The sequence below is a fragment of the Scophthalmus maximus genome, chromosome 10 (assembly GCF_022379125.1).
Source record: "Scophthalmus maximus strain ysfricsl-2021 chromosome 10, ASM2237912v1, whole genome shotgun sequence".
Classification (NCBI taxonomy): domain Eukaryota; kingdom Metazoa; phylum Chordata; class Actinopteri; order Pleuronectiformes; family Scophthalmidae; genus Scophthalmus; species Scophthalmus maximus.
The window spans coordinates 25,456,787-25,468,060 of record NC_061524.1 but is presented as its reverse complement, the minus strand read 5'-3'; the positions used below and the strand labels follow the sequence as shown (position 1 = coordinate 25,468,060).

At 38.2% G+C, this 11,274-nt stretch overlaps 1 long non-coding RNA gene across 1 annotated transcript in view; it reads right to left on the bottom strand.

Annotated features, from left to right (window-relative positions):
* Positions 1–11,274, bottom strand: part of LOC118284292 — a 50,594-nt gene that overhangs the window by 2,736 nt on the left and 36,584 nt on the right. The gene's annotated exons all lie outside the window — the stretch shown is intronic.

Below are 11,274 nucleotides of genomic sequence, written 5' to 3'. Positions count from 1 at the left end.
AACATTTGAAGAGAGGAACTCTACGGACTGGGGTCAAATGAGCTGCACAACGCAGCGTGGGAGACTGTGCACAGCAGTATGTTTAAAATCAGGGACAACATGTCACAACTGAGCCATCAGAGACTGTTGCCTCATCCATTCAGCACCATTCTCTAATAGGCTTGCTTGGAATTAACATTAAAACAAATTGATTCTTGACACAGGCATGTTTTTTTTTTTAACATGATTATTTAATTTCGTAAAGGGGAAAACTATGTCCTGGGGTAGTTTTTGGAAGTAGTTTAATTAAGTTTAAGTTGTAGTAAAAATATGAAGTCATAATTAAATTTAAACTTAATTAAACTACATCCAAAAACTTTTTTAAGCCAAATAATTCAATACAATTATAGTATTATGTTAACTTTGGGGTAATTTCTCTCATCGATTGTATAAATCACCCTAACTATATGCTTCATGCTCAGAAAATGTTAAATGGTATTTATCAAAGCAATTGTAAAATTTCAAATTTTACAAAATTATGAGTAACATATTTTACCTATTTCCAAGACTTTTATATGAGTCAAAATATTACTACATTATTTCTACATCAGAATTATTGTTTTTATAAGACAGTCATGAACGTCTGATTCTGAGCTTTTCAGGTTACCAGCTGAATATTCATGCTTAACAGTATCCTTAATCTGCAGCTTCCCTGTATGAGTGGGAAATGCTATCGAGTTGAAATAAAAACAACTGGCTCCATTTCATTTTGCAGAAGTATTTCTGATTGTTTAATCATGATGATTTACAGCTAGTAATAAGAAACTGTAAACTAGTATTTGTTTCTGCTTTGGTCACTACCATAAAGTGCTGCTGAAGTTTGATAGGCTCATATTTAAAAAAAAACTAAAAAAAAACTGCTTCACTGCTTCAGACCCTATGGCTCCATTACACCAAATACATATGTTGTTCCCCTTTGTTGTTTAAATGTATGCACACATATTTTGCTTTCCACATTATTTAATCACTAAAACACAATGAATAATGAATACACATTTTTTTCACATTTTTCTACTTTTCTTTGTTTCTCTGCTTCTCACACACATGAATTGGATTTTCCTTTTTTCTTTCCCTTTTGTGTTCTGTCTTACATGGCAGACCTTGAGTCAATAATGCAATCTAATAGGCCCACACAGTCTTTTCCCTAAACCCCTGTAAGTGTCTACCTCCACTGTCACAGCCACACCAAACAATCTATTCACCTTTTTATCGCAATACAGCCAAGGAAAAGGAAAAGTTTTTAATAGGGAGGCATGGTGATGAAGTTAAATTAGGCATGGTATCAGGGCTGTGGTTGGAATTTAGATTGCACAGTGATGTGTATGTTATTAAATGGTTTGGTGACTTTTTGGCGCCGGGTGTTGTTATAAAATATCTCATTTGGAAAAGCGTTCTCTAAAAGTCAAAGTCCTTAGCTGTGGTTAAGGAGGTATGCAAGTCTTCCATTAACCACACGGTTGATGGTTCAATCCCCCTGGTCCACCAGCCTGAAGTGTCCTTGGGCAAGACACTCTTAATTGCCGCTGATGGCTATGCTAGCAGTATATGAATGGTGTGTGGCAGAAAAAGCGCTGTGTATAGAAGGAATGTTAAAATGTGTCAATGGGTGATGGTGACTTGTACTGTAAAGTGATTTGAGTGGTCAGTATGACTAGAAAAGGCCTATATAAATACAGTCCATTTACAATTTACTTTACATTTACATTTAGATTGTTAGCATTTACTTGGAGCTTGACTTGAACAGGAGCACGCTGTCACTTCCAGGAGATTATGAGAGCAGGTGTCAGCACCTTTTAGCACAATTTACACATGGGATACTGTAAATTATGTGAGGATTGAAACAAGACTGTGAGTAAGTACCCTTTTCTTCAGACATCAGTATTTGCATTTTATTTGTTGATGTAGTCCAAGACCTTCACAAACGCAGTCTTTCAGATGTGTATTTAACTTGCAGCATTGGGGAATGACAATTTCTTCATTTTATCTACAGAGAATACCTCCAGTAGATGTTTATGCATTCATCAAACTTACTGATCTCCTCTACCTGCCTGTTCATTTAGCCGAACTGCCATTGTGGTTTATCTCTCAAGAGCTGGGAAACACAGATCCAGAGAGGCTTTGGGGGGATTATTTTGGGATATAAGGAGAAACAGGCCAGTAGAGCCAGAGATCTAGGTAAAGTGTTGGGAGATAAATGGTTGTGCAGGGGCTGCAATGGGGTCTTTGCTGTAAATCCAAGCAGGATGGGAGGATTGAGAATAGGAACTGAGGACAGCTTGTTACACTTGATATAAATGAATGTATATGTATTTATGATAAATAACTGTAACTGTAGACAATCCAAAAGATATATGTTGTGTTGATGTATTATAATTACAGCATTACAGCTAAATGTTTGTTATTCATGACAAATGTCAGATGCATCAACTGTCAATTTCTTGCTGTAGAAATCATCATGATTTTAAGAAGGAGTCCCAATCTGATTACATGTTGCAGTGAAAACAAAGCCACTGCTGAGGAAACTGAAAGCAGTCAATCTAAAGCCCCCCCCCCCAACACACACACACGTACACAGAATGCACACACAAAGTGCCTGAGGCATTTTGTGGTGCCTCCTCAGTAGTTTATTCCCACTCTGCTGAGCTAATAGTGTCAGGTAATGAATTTACTCCCAGTCACCAAAGCAGTTTTTAATAAAAGGCAAATTCCCTCTCTCCGTGTGTTATTGCCAGCAGTGTCCTTACCACCACAGAGACCAGCAGTTATACCCTAATGGCATTATGCTGTCTTGCTAACAGTTATTGGCATTAAAACTGCTCATACAGTATATGCAAAATTATTTTTTGCAAACCTTCAAATGAATACATGAATAAATTCATGTTAAGTACTTATTTTGAGACATATTACACACTCTCAAATTGTATCAAAGTTTAACATAAAGACTGTGACGAATCTGCAAATGTATTTGTCAGAAACATGAAGCAGATTTATTCTGGCCAATCTAATTTGCTTCAAATTAAACCCTTAACCCCTTGCCCATATATTAACTGAGTGTATAAATGGATTACACTGTGTTAAGGCACCTACACTGTGTTGGTCACTGGTGGAAAATAAGACATTTTACTCTGTAAATAAATGATTTAATGCACTGAAACCTTTCCCTAAATTCACCCTGAGAAACCTCACAAAAACAAAGTTTTGTGAAGGAAATTAGATGATTTCATTTTCCGTGCTTTGAGAAAAAAAAGCAGCAGCTGTCGTCTTTGCGGGAGTTAATAAATGTCGAAATTGAAGTTTATGCCCATTACCGGTGTACACACCCAGAGCGAGGCTGCAGTATGGCAGCAGAGAATACTGTGCTTACTGTATTCTCTGGCCCTGCACATGTACAGCATGAATGTTGAATACTCAGCCGACGGTAAAACAAGTTGCTTCCTAATTATCATTTCATCATTTTCTGTTGATTTATTTTCAGATTTTTTTCAATTGCAACATGATTTAAACTATAAAAACATATTTTTTATTCTGAAGCAACTTCAAATAGATTTTCGTAGCTTCTACTCGTTTACAAAAATATTCTGATTACAGATATGTTTAAGATGCATATCTATTTTGCAGAAGTTAGAATATTACCTCACTTTTGCATGAAGTCAGTTGTTTAAGAGTAAGATGCATTTTGAATTGCAAGGGCCTAAATAGGTAAGTTAGTTTCATTCCTCTGCAACCATATTTTGCTTAAGCCTTTTTAATAAGCTCATGACCAAATCAGTTAAGATTTTTCATTCGTTCATCAACTTTGTTTATATTTTTGGACTTTATCTGATTAAACAGTCCTGCAAATATCTGTGTCTCAGATCTACAGCCCCTTCCTCTTCATCAAACAAGGAAACACTCCAATAACTGATCTAATAACTACAGTCTGTAATAAATCACCAATAATTTACAGAAGATCCCTTTAACAGCTTTGGACATGTGCATCACTCAGACCCATGGGTCCTCATTCATCCTACTCTCTGCGCTAATGCAGCACTAATGCAGTGAACGGAGGGCTTGTTTTTATTAGCTAGTGTCCCACTGTTTGGATAATCTCTCGATTTACCAAAGCCCCTCGTTGACAGCTCTGCTTGTTGAGCCCGGAGCCCCTAAAGGTGTCCAAACACCAGCTAATGGAGCCAGCATGATTTTTAGGCCAGAACGCATAGAGAATGAGATGCACGGGGAAATATATGGACTCCTTTTTATTAATGTGGACCAAACATTTGCTTGTCGCAAATTCGTCATTGAGACTCTCAACCTAGACTTTGCTGCACTAGCCCTGAGAGACATGAAATAAAAGAAAATATAAAAACAAACCAAGTTCCTCTTCCACACTGGCTGTATAGCAATCATAGCATGTCAAACACAATTAGGCATCAACTATACCATGTGAATGTGTACCATGTGGACAAACTAATAAAACTGTGTGATGCACACATTTGTCTGTCCTTTTCCATTAGTTCAACCACACTAAACACTGTAAAATAGATTTTGCTGTAAAATACATTTCTAGTGTATATACTGTCTCTATTGATACAGGCGTGGAAATCATTCTGAACTCTTATAAACAAAGACCAAATTGTATTTGCGTTCATTTAAAATATACTTCTATGAGATTCGGATAAATTGAATAGTTTCACACTAATACAGTCCAAGAAGTTAGTTTCAAGTTCATTTCTTAGTTTGTGAATGTCCACAAATTGGATTTAAGGACTGTTCTTGGTGCGGTAACAAATCACATACATTTTTCCCACCATGCCTCTGAGCCTTCAGTAGATGTTAATACCTTAACAGGAAAACACAATCAGATGGAAATTAACAGAAGTACTCAGAAAGTTACAATACCCAAACGTGTAATTTAAGTAAATCTTGATTACTGTTTTCCTCTTCTGGTGTGTGCAAAGCTGCAGAGACAGGAAAGTGTAGTAAGAGCGCTGTGTATGTGATGGTTTGCCATGTCAGCCCATTGGAATGGTTGATGAGTTCACACCAAGCAGGTCCGGGTGATGAGTGGATTGGTCTTAATGTAGACAGCCATAAACAAAGCAGGCCATCTCTAATCCTGAGAGGCTCTTTTGTGTACCTCACACTGCACAAACTGTTTTGATTAATCTCCCCACCCCTGACCCTCTGATGACGGATGGCGCTCTGAGGGGAAGTGTAACCAGAAGGCAGCGGATTGCTTGGCCATCCTGTTTGGGAGATGAAATGGACTATTGCTTCATCATCCCAGTTTTTTTACCTTGATATATTTAGTTTCAGTCTGGAATGACAGTCGGCTTGTGGAGTTAAACGTCAATGCAATGTAGAGGATTACATTTTTCATTTACATTTTGTCAAATATAGAAATTCAGTCTTTACACACACACACACACACATATATATATATATATATATATATATATATATATATATATATATATATATATATATATATATATTTATATTTAATATTGCTTGAATTTTATCATTATTTATATATTTCGTTCAGTGTACTTGTCATGTCAGCCTGCTACTTATGTCTTTTGTTCTTTTATTTTGACATTTCACATTCATTTCCTGTTTTATCTTGTGTTACTCACCTCTCCTCTCTACCTCTCAACTTCCTTCCATTGTGTGTTTCCTGCTTCTGTGATTGTCTGCCCCTTGATTCAGATGTGCTGAATCGGGAACTATTGAGAGGCTCCATGATCCACCATTGCTAGAAAAAAAAAAGGTGAAAGTGTCCGTTGGAGTGAACGGAGTTGTCGTGACTCTCATTAAACGGCACTGCCCCTCCCTAATGTGTTTCACCTGGGTGCAATTATCGCCACCCCTCCAGTGTATTCAGTGTGTGTGCTCCCTCGTACCTGTGCCAGTTCGTCTTTGTCCCTTGTGCAAGAGTTCCAGCAGCATTTTGAATATAGTCTTCCTGTTAAATGACCTGTGCTCTTAGTTTTTGACTTTGCTTTTAGCTTTACTCCTTTGGATTTGTTTGCCTGATTCTGATTTCCTGCCCGTGTACCGACTATCTTTTGCAGTAAAGGACATGAGTTTTACAGCATAGTAGTTAGTCGTACTTATGAGTCCAAACCTTGTATGCTGTTCTTGTCACTAGATGACTTAGATGAATGTAAATATTCTGTTTGCACAGATCATATTGAAGTCCAATATTGAAGTGGTTATACATCTGTGGCACAGACACAATCACTTGTCAAGAAATCTAGTTTACATTTCTACCAAATCATACAAACACTCACAGAGCATTACAATACTGAGCATCGATCGTAATTATGAAAAAAATCACAGTATTAGCAACTTAATTTTATTATTTGCATTCAATTTTTATCAGCTTCAGATATGATACATATGTAGTTAAATGAAATTAAAGTAAATGGTTAAATAGTAAAAGTATGCAGTAATTTGAGAATTTTTGTGTAATGACCATTTGTAAAGTTATTATTATCTATTTTCATTCAAAGTGAAGTACATTTTCGCAAAAAATCAACATGGGGCTACAAACGCACTCACGCAGACAGGCAGGCAGGCACGCACACACACACACACACACACACACACACACACACACACACACTCTCTCTCTCTCTCTCTCTCTCTCCTTGCACAGAGCCTGCTTGTAAAGGCAGCAGGTTGACAGTGGAAAATATGAGTCGTTCTCTCAGCCTACGTTTGGTCTTGGCATTTTGATTTGTTTGACAGGGTAAAATTACAGCGGGGGAAAGAAATATGAAAATATGACTGGTAATACTTTCAAAACTGATATTTTCCTTGCTGTCTGTGCAGAATCCATAGTGGGAGTGTGTGTGTGTTTGTACTGTATGATTTTTGTGCTGATGTTTACACATACACTACACGTGCATCTGCGCATGAGTATGTTTACATCAGGTTCCAACAGTACAACAATAAATTATCTTTAATGATGACGGTACACTAATCGTTTGTCTATATATTGCAGGTTTATTTCCATATCTCAAGGGTTTCTTGTGGTCTCCGCACCATTTTTCTGACTTGATTTCATGATCTTCATTCCATTCATGTATTTATTTATCCAGTCTGCTTTATTGCTTTCATTCTCTAAGCCCAAGGTTATTTTGTTTTAATGAACGCCTTATACTTCTCCTTTGTAGTAACTGAACCTTTCAGAGTAAACTATCTCATTGGAGATGATGGTTCAGTTGAGGAGCGCAAACACAGATTCCACTCTCGGCATATTCACCAAGGGAATAAACTCTGCTGAGGAGTAAAAAATGAACTTGGTCTGTGTCATAACATCTTTGTATCCTCATTTCAATCCACATTTCTTGACTGTTTGTTGCTAAACACTATTTTCACTGTGAGTCAATACACCTGATGCTGCCAAAAGGACACTTGTTACTGTAGACCCTATGCTTTTTGTTACTACGTCACTAAACTCAGCAGCCACTTAAACATAGCTGAGCCAGGGATCAAAACACTGCAATTTAGTGCACCACAATCACTGCTGTTGATAAGAGAGAAAGGTGAATTGTTTTAGGGTTAAATGAGTAGATCCCTGGCTGAGTTAGTCTTAGAATCCAGTCTAATCACTCATCAGCCCCTGTGTATGTGATACAACTATACTGTGCACATAACACAGAGATTTTCAAGTTACAATGAGCTTCAAAGAACCACAGGGGCTCTAATTGGCTCCCAGCAATAGCACATCATCTACCTTCATGAAGCAGGACCAAGAGCTGTAACTGTCATTGTGTTATTTGTATGAATGTGTATGAATGTGACAGAAAATGAGCGGTAAATGTGAGTGAATGGGTGAATGTGACTTGTACTGTATAAGTGCCCAGTGGTCGATAAGACTAGAAAAGTGCTATATAAATACAGTCCATCTACCTCTTACCAAAGTTAATACTGTTTTGACACAAAAACATCTAATATCTAAATATCGTCTAATATTTTTTTATGGAAACTTGGGGACATGAATAATGAATAAACCTTTGCCTTGTCATAGAAACCCTGTGTTTTTGTTTCCACCAGTATGTTTCACACACTTACTGAGTAGACACAGTCTTTATTGGATGAGGCAGCATGGGTTAATATATCAGACTAGCCTGTGGTGCAGCAAGTCACAGAGATTAAATGACTGTTCAGTGTTTGGGTTGCAAGGACTGAGTGTTGGCCATTGCTCCAATGCCAGAAATGAACCTAAATCACATAGAGGTTGAAAAAAAAACAGACTCAGAAAACACTTATCCTATTGTGCAGTGTGTGCAAACCCAGGGAGCCTGTTAGTGTAGTGGTGAAAAGAGGCAAGGAAAGAAGAGCAAGATAGATTAGGGATCCAGAACTGAGCAGAGTGAAAAGAGAGGCAGGGAAGGGATAATTAAATTAAACAACGGAGGTGTGAAAGAAATGCACAGAAAGCATGAAATGGGGGGTAAAAATGAGAAACTAAATAAAGACAAGGAGATAAAAAGAGAAACAGGAAGAAAGTAAGTGAGTTTTGGGAGAATCGATGTAGCGTCTCTCCGCTGGGACAGAGCTAACAGCGCAGCAGACTGTGGCTCTCAGGTGTCCAGTCGATGGCTGATGCATTAAGGTTGCTGATACCCGCTGCTTTGGGTTGAAACACATTTTCTTACACAACATAAGCCCATTTCCCTCCCTCATTAATCATGTAATCTGATTAGGGCTATAGGTCTACTTACTTGCCGCCTGCGTTAGAGTTCTAATCACACACACACACACACACACACACACACAGACTTGCTCACTGTAGTTCTTTCTTCTTCAGAATTGTATTTTCTCAAACAGTTGTAAACTAATGTTTATGTTTGAGGTAATTAAGGAAAATAGGAATTTCCAAACTTAGCAGGTGCAATCGTGTGACTCATCTTTGACTTTTGAATAGTTATTTGGATAATGCTTATAAAACTTTATTCAATTATTACACAACTTATTCCTGAGTAGTGACACAGATGAACCTTTGTCAGATGAGAGCATGGGTCAGATTTTCCACTATGATTTAACTTTCCTGCTACTTTTGCCTCAGTGGTTGGAAATACTGTACAGTATGTCTACATGAACTTTGTCTGAGGCTTATTTATAGGTTCTTATGAACAAACACATACACTGCATATGCAGACATGTGAATAGATATGTTAAGCCTATGAGGTTAATTTTCGCTGTTTACTCCAACAAGTCCTCTAACTCATACAACAAACGATGTCGTATGTGGTAAAATGACCATATTGACTGTTTCCTAAAGTAGCGCCTCTACCGGTGACAGGCGGTACGCCACAAATATTTTTTTTGGCTCAGAGCATCATGGGCGTTACCAATTAGGGCTGAACGATTAATTGCATTTGCGATAATATCGCAATATGATAAAACGCGATTTCTAACCGCAAGGGACACGATTACACGGGTCAGGTGATACGCGAGCGAATGGAGCACTCGGTTCCAAGAATAAGCATCAGTCACGCTGCACTAACCTGCTGCGCAATGGCCTCAAGCTCAACAGAACAGTCGGACACTGATACAGCGAATACATTAGGCTCAAAGAGCAACAGCACGTCGGTTTTAAAAGGACGATGCTGCGCAGCGTCAGGTGTTGTGCAGAACATGTCGTGTTACCATTGCTACTTCACGGGACAACACCACCAACCTGTATCAGCGCTTGACACAGCGCCACAGCAGCTACATGACGAGTGTACGGCCAACAAGTCAGTGACAGTAGTGACGGACACAGAAACACACAAGAGTTGTTTGAGACTGTTACTCCGTATGACAATGTCTTACGTGGCACGGTGAGGTGACGAACACCACGACTATTCCCTCGTTAAAGAGACAGACTGCTAACAGAGAGAGAGCTCTCTCCACTGATCCTCTTCAACACATCTCACTCTCTCTGTCAGTGTGTGTGCGCTAATTATAATCGCCAATCAAATTGCAATATCTGATGGAAAAATCGCAATTCGATATTTTCCCCAAATTGTTCAGCCCTATTACCAATGCATGGTTAATGAGCTTGTAAAGGTAAGGGTGATGGTTAGGGTGAAATGGCAGAGAATCAGCACGATTAAAGAAATCCATTTGGGGGGGGACGTGGTTTGGGCACTCAGCTGTAGGTGAAAGTGTCGGTGTGGCGCCGGCTCAGTGGGAGCAGTGCCAGGTGGTCTGATTGGCACAGATGCAATGAGTTGGCTAATCATGCTCTCCCCTTTTTAATGCTGTAGCAGCCCGACCGAGGACATGACTGAGGAGGGAGCAAGATATAGTTTGACCATTTTCTTAGAAAACCGGACCATGCACGGCAGCAGCCTGGCAGCGCAGGGCACGCTGGATGGGATAAAGTCCTTTTTGTTGATTTTGAGTTCAATTGTTTGCTCCAGAATAAAAGCAGTTTATTGTGCACTCCGACTGTATGTGTCCTCTGTGCACACGGTGGTAACAACACTTATTACACCATTTAAATACACAAACTTGATGGACTTACCAGTTCCACTGCTGACTGTCTGCGGTCTTTAAGACGACCACATACGTTGTAATATGCTGCTCTAAAAACGAGCTGAGGACAGTCTTGTTTATTGACATCGCTAATCCCTGAAGTAACTACCTGTAAAGCCACTATACATTTCAATCATATACAGAAGATGACTCACCCCATTAAGATTCAACACCACAGGCTGCTCTTCATGTTATTAATTAAATTTCTCTTACTCTAAAAGCTTATTGATGATGTTTGATGTATCCTTTGAGCTAATCTCTCAAACACAAAAAAGTTTGTCAAACTGTTTAAAAACTACCTGCACAATACACCTGGATGAAAGACATTGTATAAGAGGTGTACTAGTGCTTTGAAGTTAATGTCTCTGTTTCCACTGTAATCCCAGGTATATTCTTACAGCTTTAGGTCAGTTTACAGATTAAAGTTATTGATATATCTATATGAAAGTACTTAAGGTATCAGCTGTCATATTTAGTTATGAAAAGTAATTATTAGCACATTAACATTGTCATTTAATGACAAAATATTTTAATATATTTGATTTTAAGATAATGTTAAATTCCTTTACCATGTCAGCATTCAATTTATTATATTAGTCAAGTAACACAGGTTCAACAGACACACTGGCTTGATATGATCTAAAGTAAAGTACTTCTTTTTCTAAATTATTAGTTCATCATTCAATATTCAGAAAATAAATGTTAATTCTAAAAGTC